The sequence below is a fragment of the Sinohyriopsis cumingii genome, unplaced genomic scaffold (genome assembly GCF_028554795.1).
Source record: "Sinohyriopsis cumingii isolate HCF-2022 unplaced genomic scaffold, ASM2855479v2 utg000646l, whole genome shotgun sequence".
Classification (NCBI taxonomy): Eukaryota; Metazoa; Mollusca; class Bivalvia; order Unionida; family Unionidae; genus Sinohyriopsis; species Sinohyriopsis cumingii.
The window spans coordinates 916,699-932,515 of NW_028315921.1; the positions used below are offsets into that span (position 1 = coordinate 916,699).

At 35.6% G+C, this 15,817-nt stretch overlaps 4 non-coding genes across 4 annotated transcripts; 2 read left to right on the forward strand and 2 right to left on the reverse strand.

Annotated features, from left to right (window-relative positions):
• Positions 1–2,758: 2,758 nt before the first annotated feature.
• Positions 2,759–2,840, reverse strand: Trnas-gcu (transfer RNA serine (anticodon GCU)). The gene has a single exon. It is a non-coding gene; the product is annotated as a tRNA-Ser (tRNA).
• Positions 2,841–3,562: 722 nt separating this feature from the next.
• Trnam-cau (transfer RNA methionine (anticodon CAU)) lies at positions 3,563–3,634 on the forward strand. Its single transcript has one exon. It is a non-coding gene; the product is annotated as a tRNA-Met (tRNA).
• A 6,836-nt stretch (positions 3,635–10,470) lies between these two features.
• Positions 10,471–10,552, reverse strand: Trnas-gcu (transfer RNA serine (anticodon GCU)). Its single transcript has one exon. It is a non-coding gene; the product is annotated as a tRNA-Ser (tRNA).
• Positions 10,553–11,275: 723 nt separating this feature from the next.
• On the forward strand, positions 11,276–11,347 carry Trnam-cau (transfer RNA methionine (anticodon CAU)). The gene has a single exon. It is a non-coding gene; the product is annotated as a tRNA-Met (tRNA).
• Positions 11,348–15,817: the final 4,470 nt, after the last annotated feature.

A 15,817-nucleotide genomic window follows, 5' to 3' on the forward strand; every position in this document is an offset into this window, starting at 1 on the left:
TTAAATAGTCTCATAGGTCGCCAATATTTCCAGCTTCTTTAGTCGCTCTTGGTGTTGTAAAAAATGATATTGTATCAAATCTCACTGTCCATGACGTAATTGATTCCTTGTTAACGATCTGAAGAAGACAAAATCTCTAACAGGTTATCATATTCATAATTTAAAACGTTGTAAAATACAACTACTTTATCGATTTAACCAGACCAAAATATCTAATTTTAGACATTATATTTATAGCTGCATGTATTTTATCAACCCTTGTATGACCCTACTCAAATACGTATCATCAGCAGGTACGGATGAATTTACCAAGATTAAAACTGATTCTTTACAACTCTCATCAACTGTGTTCGATAATTACAAAATACAATAAAACTTATAAATGCATTTTAATATTTGATTTTCATTTGAAACAAGTGAGCCAAAGTCATCAATGGATTCATTAATAACATTTCGCTTTTGTTGATATTTTTCAGGATTTGGAAAGTATTTGCTATTTGCGTCACTTTCAATCACCAAACTGGATTAAAATCTCGGTATAACACCTCAAAACAATTTTATTTCTTAGTCACTTCATTGTTGTTCGAGTTCTTCCTATGTATTGATATCAAATGAATCTTTAGCGGTAAATTTTACAGAAAATAGAATCATTTTGTCTTGACATCTATACAATTCTTGGAAACTTTCTTTCTTTCTCTTCGTACTGTATAGGAGCGAGAATTCTTACTTTTATATTTTGCATTATCCACTAAGTGAGTTGTTCACTAAAATATTTTACTCTTTCCCTCAATAATAATAGATTTCACTCTACATACCTATTCATCATTACAAACATTATCTAATTTAAGTAAGTGCCTAATTTCTTCGTTGCATGTAGTTATTTTAGGATCGATCTCATAATGATGTACATGCATAACAAAATATTTTGCATACCAATATATAATTTGGAGGAATTTAAGATATAATCCATCCTGCACTGCCATAGTTCGCATAGTACCATTCTCTCTTGATCTCCAAAGATCGTAAATATTGCTATCAACTGTAATTATGAAGCTCTCGAATAGCAATATCATCGATACGTATGTGTTTGTTATGTTGATCAATTGCAGCTATTGTAACCACCTACCAAGGTAGTGCTATAACTCGTATTGGTCTCCACAATTGTTGCACACGGTATTAGTGGATCAGATACTGTTTTATATGCAACGTGCACTCCATAAAGTCGGCATTTGGATATAACTTCTAGAAACCTAAGATCGTTGTGTTCACCGAAAAGTCGTCTGACTACAAACGAAACAAGTGAAAATGGTTCTTGGATTTTGAGAGTGCTCCAGAAACAGCAGTTATGTAGACATTTTGGTGTTAACGTGTCTAAGTATAGCAGATTATATACAAAACTTAAAGAGGTTAAAGATAAACTTGCAAGTACGTTATTGGTTTTATTAATATTGGAGTACACAGGTATGGAATTAGTCGGCTCACAAATTATATTTTCCATGAAACTACCGCGATTCCATGAACGTTGTATTATTGTGAAACTTAATTTAACCCTAGCCCTCAGAATATAAGTGAACTGGAGAGAGTCCATTGCTTGTGCGCTATACATCTGGAAGGTATTACGTTCACATGTTCATACTTTATGTACCTGTGTACCTTTTAGAAGAAGAAATAAGTAGAAATTAGAAAGAATATGAAGAGGAATATCTATACCCCGGTCAACATAGACACCAATCTGATAAAATCAGATCTCCGCTGTCCTACGTGAAGATGTGACGACGACCACTGAAGAATGACATTCAGGTGACCATTAAATTAGCCAATGGAAATGCAACTTTCAAAAAATCTGAAAGTGAATCAAATCGTTCGATACACATTCATCCTTTTCACCCACGGTGCTCTTTCTCAAAACGCAAAGATATTAGACCTCATCTGACTGGTTGATAAAATTAGCAATTATGGTAATAGCATAGGTACCAGAATATGCCTTCTAAGCGATCGCTGTCAGATCTTCATTTGGTAACAGCGGAGATCTGATTTTAATCAGTTTGGTACACAGGTACTTAAAGTATGAACAGGTGAAAGGACAGCTACATAAACGAACATTTTCCCCGTCATTTCTTCTACACTTCTGATAACATCAGTTTCTTTGACCTTCTTAACATTAACCGCAATTGTAGATTGTTGTCCAAGACTATCCGAGTATACAAACGTACAGTCTCCTGTTACTTAAAATTTGACCATCGTTTTAATGGGTATTACACACACTTCTAGTAAACAGACACATACGCGTGTGCTTTGGTGCCGTTTTGGAATTTTGGAAACAACTCACCCCTTACCCTCCCAAACCTTAACTTGATCCCTTTTGCCTTGCTCGCAACCCTAAATGTTTCTGCTAATCGGCCGATTCGCGGCATTGATATTTGGCTACACTTCCCGCATGCATGTTAGCACTACTGGGACTTTATTTCAATGCCAAGAAATGTTGTTGTTTTTTTTTTTCTCCTGTGGGAGATAAAATGTTCCACACGCACAAAAAGTACAACTCGATTATAAAGATGCAGCCGGAACAGGTCAATACACAAACCTGTCACAAACATGCACAAAACGTCAGTCCATTCAAGACACAAACCACCAAAAAAAATCATGGAGACATCATTAGGCGTGTTTTCTTTCTGACGTGACGATATCACATTACAATATTGATGAATACGGTTTGTAGTCATAACTAAAAGTTCTACACATCAGATAAAATGTATATCGACGAAGATGGGATTCGAACCCACGCGGGGAGACCCCAATGGATTAGCAGTCCATCGCCTTAACCACTCGGCCACCTCGTCCGGTGTATTTTGATGAGTACACTATTTATGTAGGGAGTGATCTATAGCTACCTGGCCTAAACCACACACAACTTTTGTCTGATATTCACGATTCAATATATGTCTTTTTCAGACAGAAAAAAATTCTAACCATCGAACCATCCTAGCTCTAACTGATGTGCACATAAAGAACCTAGTGCATGATATTCTTTAAAAGAAGAAATATATATCTTCAGGTAAATTAAAACAATTCTCCTGGCTGGGAGAAAACTCAACATTACCCACCTACCCACCCAATAAACAGAAACAAATACATGGTCGGTCCCTTAGTGAGCAAGCATGTTCATATCAATGGATTGTTAGGCAAGGGAAAAAACTCGTACGAACATTCGTTGTATTCATCACTTCGGTAAGTATTACATCAGATAAGTGAATATCAGTTCCATTTTTTTTTAAAGTTATAAAAATCAATGTTTTCTAACAGCAGAGCCGAGTGGCCGAGTGGTCTAAAGCGCTCTCCGTCACGGATCACTGCCATCTCACCTCTGTCTGCGTGGGTTCGAGTCTCGGGCTCGGCCAATGTGGACATGTGAGAAAGCTTGCCGGTAGCTTCTCGTGGGTCGGTGGTTCTTTCCGGGGTTTTCCCGGGTTCTTCCTCCACCATTAATACTGGCCGCCATGTATAGCCTATCTTGTGCTGAAAAATGGCGTTAAACCCTATAACAACAACAATAACAACTAACAGCAGAGTGGCGCAGTGGAAGCGTGCTGGGCCCATAACCCAGAGGTCCGTGGATCGAAACCACGCTCTGCTAATCACTTTTATTTGGTTTTTGTTTTTTGTTTTTAATTTTAAATTCATAACATCAAATTATCATTTATCTTCAGGCACAAAAATATAAATAAAAGGCACATTCAGTAAATATGTATCTGATTTCATATATAAAATGTGGGTCAATGTAATTTACTTTTCACGCTTCAATGACGGCTTTTTTGGTGCGAATTTGGACCTTCTACACCGTTCTAGCAATAATAAAATGTCAAATGTACATGCAGCTAAAGTGAAATATAACAAAAGGTCAAGGTAACATTACTTTCACCCTTAAGCCATGTATTTTGTTGAGATCCTATATAGAAGTTGATACATGCATGTAAAATATTAAGTTCTTTTCTTTGGCACTGTATCAATTATTGTAGAGAATTTAAAGGTACAGAAAACAATTTGTCAAGGACATGATACAAGCAAAAGAAAAACAATGTGGCATGTAATGATATAGCATTGGAACGTTCGACAGTGATCAGGTGGACAAGCCTCCCCGTGTTTCCCACCCCACCGCCGGCATCACCCTTCCCCACCCCCAGACAAAAATGAGTGTTTGTCTCCCTGGCCCTCACTAGCTGCTAAATCCCACAGTCAGCTTGCGGTCTTCTTTGCGCTCCCTGTGAAAAATACATACTGAACCACCCCTGCGATCCCACCCAAAAGTGCCGAAAAGTTTTGACCTCTGACATGACATTGCCATATTAAAAATGGAATTTATTTTGTTTCAATTTTTCGTTAATCCGTACAATATGTGCTCTTAAAAGGCAAATTTACACATTTCCAGTGATTACATGTTTCCAAACTTGATATCCTGCTCCGGAAGGAAACGGAGGCTGGTTCTCGAAAATTAAACTTTAGATGAGCCTGTAAAATAATTGTGGTGTATATGAATAGAGGTCATACAATTTGCTATCAATTTTGGGATACATAGTATTTCTTCAATTGGTCACGGTGGGGTTTGATTCTTTTGTGTCATTCTAAAGGTATACTTTCTATTATACAATTGTAAGTTTTCTGTATTTTTCGCTTTGATCTCAGGATTTGATTCACAAACAACGTCCTAAACACAAACAATTCCTGCCTTTATAAGTTATGTGAACATGAATATTTTCCAACCACATGAATTATCAGAATTTAAAATGAGAGGTTGTTCAAATACAGCCAGAAACATCGATATTCATGTTGACATTATATCAAATGTGTTCCCATGCACAAAAACATTTGTCTGTGAAACATATGGAGGACATTTAAGTGCTGCTTATTTAAGGACATGAAAAATAAGTCCCTTTCAACTTCATATTTAGAACAGTAGATAAACAGTTATCAAGGGTATAATAATAATAATAATAATAATAATAATAATAATAATAATAATAATAATAATAATAAATTAAGAAGAATGGCACATTTGGTTGTGAAAGTCCCATCTGATATATGCTCCTTAGTAAAACGCAATCCTCCTTTCGGATTCGCCATTTATTCAATTGTTGCAGGAGGGGGTCAATCGTTTTTCTTTTGTCGAACCAAGGGAGGCAACTAATGGAACTAGAACGTTCATTATAAACAATTGATTAGGTAGTCAACTAATGCAGCTAAGAGGTTAGTGTTGTTGTTTCCATAAAATGTTTTACCGGGGTGTACTAGACTTTATGACTGCCTTAAATCCCAAACACGCCCATATATCATTGTCATAAATAAGATGTATCAATTATTTTCTACTACTCGATATCGGATTATTTTAAACAAGGAAATGTGTCTTTCTCAATGAAACAATATGTGACTTTGCATAATCCGATCGAGAGCTATCTGCAATGTGTTGTTCGATTCAAGCTACCCTGTCTATAATTACGGCAAATTGGACATTCAGTTATTTGTGAGACGCATTGACATCGAAAGACAAACTGACTGAAGAGAGTTTTGGAGTATGAATCTCTGGTCACAAGAAATCTACGTCAGCGCGGAATGAATAGATGTGATCATGTGACTAGCTTTAGAAATACGCCCTACCTATGCTTAGGACATAACAACTTTCACGATCCAATCAGTCAACGAAAAAACAAAATGTCTTTCTATGTAGTTGTGCCGAAAGTTTCAAATTTGTATGAGGTTACGTTGCCAAATAAAGAGTATAATCTAAAGTGGAATTGGCAGTGATAACTATGACTGTACTTCCTCATATTCTGACACTATTATTGTATAAATACGTCGCCTACCTGCACACGTTTCCGACGAAGAGATAGGTATCAAGATAAGAGAATACGGAGTGGAATTCCTATCTCCCATTCAGGATAGATACTACCCTAGAAATCGTGTGACAGACGTGACGCATTTTTGTTTTGGATATTTAATTTTGATTGTTTGTTATTTTTTAAATATTTATTATTTGTTATTTCATGTTTTATTTCGTATTCTAGAGAAATTATTTGTTACATTTTACAATACTTGCTGGTTTTACATCTTTTCTATTACTTAGGTTAAGAACATAGATTTGTAATATTATGTAAAATACAGTTTTCCAAAAGAGATAAAATCTTAGCCCTACAGTCGGAAGCATCAAACTGTAAGTGACCATTAGTTCGTTAAGTTATTGCATGATAATCAAGTAAAGGTGCGCTCTTTTTGTCTTGACCCGGGTCGCATGATGACAGATTGCACAGATTTCGTGTGCCACAAGTGTTGGAAACAGCGTCATGTTCCTAGGAAGTACAAAAGGCAAAGCTCTGACAATTGTGGAAATTTTCTTTGTGTTCATGTGGGAAATATGACTTAAGAAATACAACTGCCTAAAGATGTTACATGCTAAATGATTAAATTGAAGAAATTAATTACCGAATTGCTGACGTTGCCACAAAGGAAGATAGATTGGGGATTCAAGTTGTAGAAGATGATGAACACGAGGTTGATGAAGTAATACAGGGTGCAGATGGTGAAGAAAGAGGTGATGAAACTGATCAAGAAAAAGCTTTTCACAGAGTCAACCATTCATACTGGTATCTCTTTTACGACAATTCGGGTTTGGTGACAGTTTTATTTAATGGATACAAATATTTTATATTGAAATTAGAAACAGTGTTAAATGCATTTAATGAAAGCCTTTTCAATTAAACATTCAGTCCTCCAAAGTTGCCCTATACTAACTATACTATATTTATTTGAAGCGGAACATTTAGGGCTCGCTATAATTATAAATTATTATGTCAATGTTGCTCTATTTCTATTGTCTAGCAGTACAAGTAAAGTCTTTCAACATGCCGATGGTACAACCATGACATTAGCAAAGAAAGAATCTATTAATCAATCATTTATTGTACTTGGTTTATATTGTAAAGGATCTGGTTCAAAAGGGAATAAAGAAAACAAACGGAACTTTTATTTAATTCATCAGGCAGTCTCTGTTGAATTCTGCAGACAGCTCCAATTTCAACATTGTGATCACGTTATCTTAATTTTGGGAACTAGTGCTGGAGCTCAGTTAGAATAACACTTTGTCTAAAATTAAAACTTATTACACAGAGGTGATACTAAATTGTATGACTTCTGTTCATGTATAGCACAAATGTTTTACTCGCTTTTAAGTAGCTTGATTGTCCGTAAACCAGCCGCTGTTTCCTTTTGGAGTAGGGTATTTTGTTTTGGAAACATTTACTCACTAGAAAAAATACATTTGCCACTCTAGTATCACCCTTAACGTTCAACTGGTATTATATATAGCATTACCGATAGAGAACAGCCTTATCAGAGAGAAGTTTTAATCGGAAAGAATGGTGTTAGATGCACACTGCATTTAACACTGTCTTTAATATCGGCTGAATAAAAATTTGACCAAATCCAAAATTTATGTGAATGAGACAAACTTTTGACTCTGTCAAAAACGTTGCTTTTATCAATTTTTAAGGTATATCCCTCGATGTTGTCCCTCTAGGTCATAGCAATGACATCTCCTACAGTGAATGCTGTATCAGCAATATCCCTTCAAATTATAGAGCATGTCTGAATTAGAGGCATAATTTTGGGTAATACCCATTTCAAACCATGAGCCATAACCCTCGTCAAAATAGTATCATCTACATTAAATAGTCTCATAGGTCGCCAATATTTCCAGCTTCTTTAGTCGCTCTTGGTGTTGTAAAAAATGATATTGTATCAAATCTCACTGTCCATGACGTAATTGATTCCTTGTTAACGATCTGAAGAAGACAAAATCTCTAACAGGTTATCATATTCATAATTTAAAACGTTGTAAAATACAACTACTTTATCGATTTAACCAGACCAAAATATCTAATTTTAGACATTATATTTATAGCTGCATGTATTTTATCAACCCTTGTATGACCCTACTCAAATACGTATCATCAGCAGGTACGGATGAATTTACCAAGATTAAAACTGATTCTTTACAACTCTCATCAACTGTGTTCGATAATTACAAAATACAATAAAACTTATAAATGCATTTTAATATTTGATTTTCATTTGAAACAAGTGAGCCAAAGTCATCAATGGATTCATTAATAACATTTCGCTTTTGTTGATATTTTTCAGGATTTGGAAAGTATTTGCTATTTGCGTCACTTTCAATCACCAAACTGGATTAAAATCTCGGTATAACACCTCAAAACAATTTTATTTCTTAGTCACTTCATTGTTGTTCGAGTTCTTCCTATGTATTGATATCAAATGAATCTTTAGCGGTAAATTTTACAGAAAATAGAATCATTTTGTCTTGACATCTATACAATTCTTGGAAACTTTCTTTCTTTCTCTTCGTACTGTATAGGAGCGAGAATTCTTACTTTTATATTTTGCATTATCCACTAAGTGAGTTGTTCACTAAAATATTTTACTCTTTCCCTCAATAATAATAGATTTCACTCTACATACCTATTCATCATTACAAACATTATCTAATTTAAGTAAGTGCCTAATTTCTTCGTTGCATGTAGTTATTTTAGGATCGATCTCATAATGATGTACATGCATAACAAAATATTTTGCATACCAATATATAATTTGGAGGAATTTAAGATATAATCCATCCTGCACTGCCATAGTTCGCATAGTACCATTCTCTCTTGATCTCCAAAGATCGTAAATATTGCTATCAACTGTAATTATGAAGCTCTCGAATAGCAATATCATCGATACGTATGTGTTTGTTATGTTGATCAATTGCAGCTATTGTAACCACCTACCAAGGTAGTGCTATAACTCGTATTGGTCTCCACAATTGTTGCACACGGTATTAGTGGATCAGATACTGTTTTATATGCAACGTGCACTCCATAAAGTCGGCATTTGGATATAACTTCTAGAAACCTAAGATCGTTGTGTTCACCGAAAAGTCGTCTGACTACAAACGAAACAAGTGAAAATGGTTCTTGGATTTTGAGAGTGCTCCAGAAACAGCAGTTATGTAGACATTTTGGTGTTAACGTGTCTAAGTATAGCAGATTATATACAAAACTTAAAGAGGTTAAAGATAAACTTGCAAGTACGTTATTGGTTTTATTAATATTGGAGTACACAGGTATGGAATTAGTCGGCTCACAAATTATATTTTCCATGAAACTACCGCGATTCCATGAACGTTGTATTATTGTGAAACTTAATTTAACCCTAGCCCTCAGAATATAAGTGAACTGGAGAGAGTCCATTGCTTGTGCGCTATACATCTGGAAGGTATTACGTTCACATGTTCATACTTTATGTACCTGTGTACCTTTTAGAAGAAGAAATAAGTAGAAATTAGAAAGAATATGAAGAGGAATATCTATACCCCGGTCAACATAGACACCAATCTGATAAAATCAGATCTCCGCTGTCCTACGTGAAGATGTGACGACGACCACTGAAGAATGACATTCAGGTGACCATTAAATTAGCCAATGGAAATGCAACTTTCAAAAAATCTGAAAGTGAATCAAATCGTTCGATACACATTCATCCTTTTCACCCACGGTGCTCTTTCTCAAAACGCAAAGATATTAGACCTCATCTGACTGGTTGATAAAATTAGCAATTATGGTAATAGCATAGGTACCAGAATATGCCTTCTAAGCGATCGCTGTCAGATCTTCATTTGGTAACAGCGGAGATCTGATTTTAATCAGTTTGGTACACAGGTACTTAAAGTATGAACAGGTGAAAGGACAGCTACATAAACGAACATTTTCCCCGTCATTTCTTCTACACTTCTGATAACATCAGTTTCTTTGACCTTCTTAACATTAACCGCAATTGTAGATTGTTGTCCAAGACTATCCGAGTATACAAACGTACAGTCTCCTGTTACTTAAAATTTGACCATCGTTTTAATGGGTATTACACACACTTCTAGTAAACAGACACATACGCGTGTGCTTTGGTGCCGTTTTGGAATTTTGGAAACAACTCACCCCTTACCCTCCCAAACCTTAACTTGATCCCTTTTGCCTTGCTCGCAACCCTAAATGTTTCTGCTAATCGGCCGATTCGCGGCATTGATATTTGGCTACACTTCCCGCATGCATGTTAGCACTACTGGGACTTTATTTCAATGCCAAGAAATGTTGTTGTTTTTTTTTTTTCTCCTGTGGGAGATAAAATGTTCCACACGCACAAAAAGTACAACTCGATTATAAAGATGCAGCCGGAACAGGTCAATACACAAACCTGTCACAAACATGCACAAAACGTCAGTCCATTCAAGACACAAACCACCAAAAAAAATCATGGAGACATCATTAGGCGTGTTTTCTTTCTGACGTGACGATATCACATTACAATATTGATGAATACGGTTTGTAGTCATAACTAAAAGTTCTACACATCAGATAAAATGTATATCGACGAAGATGGGATTCGAACCCACGCGGGGAGACCCCAATGGATTAGCAGTCCATCGCCTTAACCACTCGGCCACCTCGTCCGGTGTATTTTGATGAGTACACTATTTATGTAGGGAGTGATCTATAGCTACCTGGCCTAAACCACACACAACTTTTGTCTGATATTCACGATTCAATATATGTCTTTTTCAGACAGAAAAAAATTCTAACCATCGAACCATCCTAGCTCTAACTGATGTGCACATAAAGAACCTAGTGCATGATATTCTTTAAAAGAAGAAATATATATCTTCAGGTAAATTAAAACAATTCTCCTGGCTGGGAGAAAACTCAACATTACCCACCTACCCACCCAATAAACAGAAACAAATACATGGTCGGTCCCTTAGTGAGCAAGCATGTTCATATCAATGGATTGTTAGGCAAGGGAAAAAACTCGTACGAACATTCGTTGTATTCATCACTTCGGTAAGTATTACATCAGATAAGTGAATATCAGTTCCATTTTTTTTTTAAAGTTATAAAAATCAATGTTTTCTAACAGCAGAGCCGAGTGGCCGAGTGGTCTAAAGCGCTCTCCGTCACGGATCACTGCCATCTCACCTCTGTCTGCGTGGGTTCGAGTCTCGGGCTCGGCCAATGTGGACATGTGAGAAAGCTTGCCGGTAGCTTCTCGTGGGTCGGTGGTTCTTTCCGGGGTTTTCCCGGGTTCTTCCTCCACCATTAATACTGGCCGCCATGTATAGCCTATCTTGTGCTGAAAAATGGCGTTAAACCCTATAACAACAACAATAACAACTAACAGCAGAGTGGCGCAGTGGAAGCGTGCTGGGCCCATAACCCAGAGGTCCGTGGATCGAAACCACGCTCTGCTAATCACTTTTATTTGGTTTTTGTTTTTTGTTTTTAATTTTAAATTCATAACATCAAATTATCATTTATCTTCAGGCACAAAAATATAAATAAAAGGCACATTCAGTAAATATGTATCTGATTTCATATATAAAATGTGGGTCAATGTAATTTACTTTTCACGCTTCAATGACGGCTTTTTTGGTGCGAATTTGGACCTTCTACACCGTTCTAGCAATAATAAAATGTCAAATGTACATGCAGCTAAAGTGAAATATAACAAAAGGTCAAGGTAACATTACTTTCACCCTTAAGCCATGTATTTTGTTGAGATCCTATATAGAAGTTGATACATGCATGTAAAATATTAAGTTCTTTTCTTTGGCACTGTATCAATTATTGTAGAGAATTTAAAGGTACAGAAAACAATTTGTCAAGGACATGATACAAGCAAAAGAAAAACAATGTGGCATGTAATGATATAGCATTGGAACGTTCGACAGTGATCAGGTGGACAAGCCTCCCCGTGTTTCCCACCCCACCGCCGGCATCACCCTTCCCCACCCCCAGACAAAAATGAGTGTTTGTCTCCCTGGCCCTCACTAGCTGCTAAATCCCACAGTCAGCTTGCGGTCTTCTTTGCGCTCCCTGTGAAAAATACATACTGAACCACCCCTGCGATCCCACCCAAAAGTGCCGAAAAGTTTTGACCTCTGACATGACATTGCCATATTAAAAATGGAATTTATTTTGTTTCAATTTTTCGTTAATCCGTACAATATGTGCTCTTAAAAGGCAAATTTACACATTTCCAGTGATTACATGTTTCCAAACTTGATATCCTGCTCCGGAAGGAAACGGAGGCTGGTTCTCGAAAATTAAACTTTAGATGAGCCTGTAAAATAATTGTGGTGTATATGAATAGAGGTCATACAATTTGCTATCAATTTTGGGATACATAGTATTTCTTCAATTGGTCACGGTGGGGTTTGATTCTTTTGTGTCATTCTAAAGGTATACTTTCTATTATACAATTGTAAGTTTTCTGTATTTTTCGCTTTGATCTCAGGATTTGATTCACAAACAACGTCCTAAACACAAACAATTCCTGCCTTTATAAGTTATGTGAACATGAATATTTTCCAACCACATGAATTATCAGAATTTAAAATGAGAGGTTGTTCAAATACAGCCAGAAACATCGATATTCATGTTGACATTATATCAAATGTGTTCCCATGCACAAAAACATTTGTCTGTGAAACATATGGAGGACATTTAAGTGCTGCTTATTTAAGGACATGAAAAATAAGTCCCTTTCAACTTCATATTTAGAACAGTAGATAAACAGTTATCAAGGGTATAAGAATAATAATAATAATAATAATAATAATAATAATAATAATAATAATAAATTAAGAAGAATGGCACATTTGGTTGTGAAAGTCCCATCTGATATATGCTCCTTAGTAAAACGCAATCCTCCTTTCGGATTCGCCATTTATTCAATTGTTGCAGGAGGGGGTCAATCGTTTTTCTTTTGTCGAACCAAGGGAGGCAACTAATGGAACTAGAACGTTCATTATAAACAATTGATTAGGTAGTCAACTAATGCAGCTAAGAGGTTAGTGTTGTTGTTTCCATAAAATGTTTTACCGGGGTGTACTAGACTTTATGACTGCCTTAAATCCCAAACACGCCCATATATCATTGTCATAAATAAGATGTATCAATTATTTTCTACTACTCGATATCGGATTATTTTAAACAAGGAAATGTGTCTTTCTCAATGAAACAATATGTGACTTTGCATAATCCGATCGAGAGCTATCTGCAATGTGTTGTTCGATTCAAGCTACCCTGTCTATAATTACGGCAAATTGGACATTCAGTTATTTGTGAGACGCATTGACATCGAAAGACAAACTGACTGAAGAGAGTTTTGGAGTATGAATCTCTGGTCACAAGAAATCTACGTCAGCGCGGAATGAATAGATGTGATCATGTGACTAGCTTTAGAAATACGCCCTACCTATGCTTAGGACATAACAACTTTCACGATCCAATCAGTCAACGAAAAAACAAAATGTCTTTCTATGTAGTTGTGCCGAAAGTTTCAAATTTGTATGAGGTTACGTTGCCAAATAAAGAGTATAATCTAAAGTGGAATTGGCAGTGATAACTATGACTGTACTTCCTCATATTCTGACACTATTATTGTATAAATACGTCGCCTACCTGCACACGTTTCCGACGAAGAGATAGGTATCAAGATAAGAGAATACGGAGTGGAATTCCTATCTCCCATTCAGGATAGATACTACCCTAGAAATCGTGTGACAGACGTGACGCATTTTTGTTTTGGATATTTAATTTTGATTGTTTGTTATTTTTTAAATATTTATTATTTGTTATTTCATGTTTTATTTCGTATTCTAGAGAAATTATTTGTTACATTTTACAATACTTGCTGGTTTTACATCTTTTCTATTACTTAGGTTAAGAACATAGATTTGTAATATTATGTAAAATACAGTTTTCCAAAAGAGATAAAATCTTAGCCCTACAGTCGGAAGCATCAAACTGTAAGTGACCATTAGTTCGTTAAGTTATTGCATGATAATCAAGTAAAGGTGCGCTCTTTTTGTCTTGACCCGGGTCGCATGATGACAGATTGCACAGATTTCGTGTGCCACAAGTGTTGGAAACAGCGTCATGTTCCTAGGAAGTACAAAAGGCCAAGCTCTGACAATTGTGGAAATTTTCTTTATTTGTGTTCATGTGGGAAATATGACTTAAGAAATACAACTGCCTAAAGATGTTACATGCTAAATGATTAAATTGAAGAAATTAATTACCGAATTGCTGACGTTGCCACAAAGGAAGATAGATTGGGGATTCAAGTTGTAGAAGATGATGAACACGAGGTTGATGAAGTAATACAGGGTGCAGATGGTGAAGAAAGAGGTGATGAAACTGATCAAGAAAAAGCTTTTCACAGAGTCAACCATTCATACTGGTATCTCTTTTACGACAATTCGGGTTTGGTGACAGTTTTATTTAATGGATACAAATATTTTATATTGAAATTAGAAACAGTGTTAAATGCATTTAATGAAAGCCTTTTCAATTAAACATTCAGTCCTCCAAAGTTGCCCTATACTAACTATACTATATTTATTTGAAGCGGAACATTTAGGGCTCGCTATAATTATAAATTATTATGTCAATGTTGCTCTATTTCTATTGTCTAGCAGTACAAGTAAAGTCTTTCAACATGCCGATGGTACAACCATGACATTAGCAAAGAAAGAATCTATTAATCAATCATTTATTGTACTTGGTTTATATTGTAAAGGATCTGGTTCAAAAGGGAATAAAGAAAACAAACGGAACTTTTATTTAATTCATCAGGCAGTCTCTGTTGAATTCTGCAGACAGCTCCAATTTCAACATTGTGATCACGTTATCTTAATTTTGGGAACTAGTGCTGGAGCTCAGTTAGAATAACACTTTGTCTAAAATTAAAACTTATTACACAGAGGTGATACTAAATTGTATGACTTCTGTTCATGTATAGCACAAATGTTTTACTCGCTTTTAAGTAGCTTGATTGTCCGTAAACCAGCCGCTGTTTCCTTTTGGAGTAGGGTATTTTGTTTTGGAAACATTTACTCACTAGAAAAAATACATTTGCCACTCTAGTATCACCCTTAACGTTCAACTGGTATTATATATAGCATTACCGATAGAGAACAGCCTTATCAGAGAGAAGTTTTAATCGGAAAGAATGGTGTTAGATGCACACTGCATTTAACACTGTCTTTAATATCGGCTGAATAAAAATTTGACCAAATCCAAAATTTATGTGAATGAGACAAACTTTTGACTCTGTCAAAAACGTTGCTTTTATCAATTTTTAAGGTATATCCCTCGATGTTGTCCCTCTAGGTCATAGCAATGACATCTCCTACAGTGAATGCTGTATCAGCAATATCCCTTCAAATTATAGAGCATGTCTGAATTAGAGGCATAATTTTGGGTAATACCCATTTCAAACCATGAGCCATAACCCTCGTCAAAATAGTATCATCTACATTAAATAGTCTCATAGGTCGCCAATATTTCCAGCTTCTTTAGTCGCTCTTGGTGTTGTAAAAAATGATATTGTATCAAATCTCACTGTCCATGACGTAATTGATTCCTTGTTAACGATCTGAAGAAGAAAAAATCTCTAACAGGTTATCATATTCATAATTTAAAACGTTGTAAAATACAACTACTTTATCGATTTAACCAGACCAAAATATCTAATTTTAGACATTATATTTATAGCTGCATGTATTTTATCAACCCTTGTATGACCCTACTCAAATACGTATCATCAGCAGGTACGGATGAATTTACCAAGATTAAAACTGATTCTTTACAACTCTCATCAACTGTGTTCGATAATTACAAAATACAATAAAACTTATAAATGCATTTTAATA